Source organism: Triticum dicoccoides, chromosome 4A (assembly GCF_002162155.2).
Source record: "Triticum dicoccoides isolate Atlit2015 ecotype Zavitan chromosome 4A, WEW_v2.0, whole genome shotgun sequence".
NCBI classification, from domain to species: Eukaryota; Viridiplantae; Streptophyta; class Magnoliopsida; order Poales; family Poaceae; genus Triticum; species Triticum dicoccoides.
The window spans coordinates 593996618-593999073 of NC_041386.1; positions in this window are offsets into that span (position 1 = coordinate 593996618).

Consider the following 2456-nt stretch of genomic DNA (forward strand, 5'->3'; position numbering starts at 1 on the left):
CTTGCTCACATTGTACATACGTATGACCCGGGGGGTGGGGGGGGGGCAAAAGAACAAACATTCTGTTTATAAGGATAAATCCGAACATCTTTTCCGCACATTTGCTCGATCGCTGATCCCACACCGAGCCACCTGCTCGATCTTCTTGCGGTTGAAGACGTCGTATATGAACAAACAATCGATCCTTCCTTTCTCCTTTCTTTTTTCTTTTCTTCTGCTTTTCTTTTGCTAGTGAAACGCACGTATGCTTTGCTTCATGGGATGGGATGTGGCCGGCCGGGCTCGATCACGCACGTGCTCGCAAAAAGAAAATGAAACCAATCTTCCTTGCTCACACTATACATACGTACGACCCGGAAAAAAAAGTTAATTTTTCCGGCGAATCAAAGACCAGTGCGTGCGTACGAGCCTTCCTCTCGCGCTCGCCACTTTAGTCGTTGGTCTTCTTCTTCATCTCCTGCATCTTTTTTTTCTCTTAAAAATGAAAGAAACCCGCTCGCCACAGCTTTTATTTCGCCATCTCCGTTCCGGTACCGGCAATAAAGGCCGTATCTTTTTTTGTCTTCACATGCAAGTACCAGGCTACTCATGCTAGATTTATCAGGTAATTCACACCAAATTTACCAGGCTACTCATGCTAAAATATTAGGTTGTTAAAATGTTAATGTCTAAGATACCATTATTTTTGAACGTAAGTTATCACATTTGTCGTTCAAAAACTACAATTTTATTTACATAGAAGTTACCGATGTATATTTCAATATCTGTATAGATAAGTTATCAGCTCCGCTATGCGTATATTACCATGTTATTTACACAGATCCTACCAGAGTATGTTTCCAACAACTTTTTTTTTCACGGGTTAAAGTTATCGTGGTGTTTGTACCTAAATTATCAGAACCGAAAGCCTAAATTATCACGCTATTTACATAAAAAGTTATCAAAGTACGTTTTCAACAACTTTTTTATTGGTCAAAGTTATCGTGGTGTTTGTACCTAAGTTATCATGTCTGGGATCCTATATTACCATGTTATTTATACAGATGTTACCAAAGTATGTTATCAAACAACTTATTTACATAGGTCAAAGTTATCGTGGTGTTTGTACCTAAGTTATCATGTCTATGAGCATATACTATCATGTTATTTACACGAGAAGTTGTTAGTGGTATATTTTCAACGAAGTCTTTTCACAGGTCAAAATTATCGTGGTGTTTGTACCTAAATTATCAGAAGTGTGAGCCTATATTATCATGCTATTTACACAAAAAGTTATCAGAGTATGCTTTCAAATAAAAAAGACTTCAAGGGTCAAAGTTATCGTATTGTTTGTGCCTAAGTTATCAGGTCTGGAAGCCTATATTATCATGTTATTTACACATATGTTACGTTCAACAACTTTTTTCCACGGGTCAAAGTTACCGTGGTGTTTATACCTAAGCTATCAAGTCCGGGAGTGTATATTATCATGTTATTTACAAAGAAGTTATCGATGGTTTCTTTTCAACAACTTTTATCCATGGGTCAAAGTTATCATGGTGTTTGTACCTACGTTATCAAATCCAGAAGCCTATATTACAAAAATTTACCCGGAATATGTTATGGAAAAAAACTCGTGTGAGAAATTACGTATGACTAAAATAATGAAACGTTCATCGTTTACGTATACCTATGTTTTAACAAAAAAAAACTCCAGGGTCAAAGTTATCACAGTGTTTATATGTAGTCGGCGGTACGTAAATTATCATGCAATTTACACCGAAGTTATCGGCTATGTTTCAACAAACTTTTTTCCTGGATCAAAGTTATCATGATGTTTGTACATAAGTTATCAGATTCGTGACGCGTAAATTACCATGATATTTATACAGAACTTGTCGGAAATGTTTGAAAGACTTTATGAACCATGTGAAGTGGTATGAAACATGCAAGAAAATGATCGAATTTGCATGCATAACTTAAAGTTTGAGACCGATAAGACCGCTGATTCAATTTCGTTTAGAGAATCGTATTATGAAGGTATAAGTAGTGTGTATCTTGTGAGAAACCAACAAATTGATCTAGCCTAGTTGGTTGTTGTCGTTTGATTGGCACATGATTGTGTGTGTTTGATTCCTGGCTACCACAACAGTTTTTGGCTAATAATCTAGAGGCCTTGCACCACAGAAAAAATTCCTACAAATTCGGATCCCATTAAAGCGGCATGATAGGAAAGTCATTAATCATGAAAAATCCGATCAGAGAGTCATGAAAGGGTAATTATTCCGTGACGTGTCTGTTTCCATAAAATCGAATTTCATTAAAGAGGCAATTATTCCGCGGCGTGGGATCGTGAACGGGCGGCATCAAGATCGTTCGGAATTTACAAATCTCGTTTTTTTTACAGCAAGAAAGTATACATGTTTGTAGGGCTAATGAGAACACTTTATTCTAATTATGCCCCTTCAAAAAAAAAT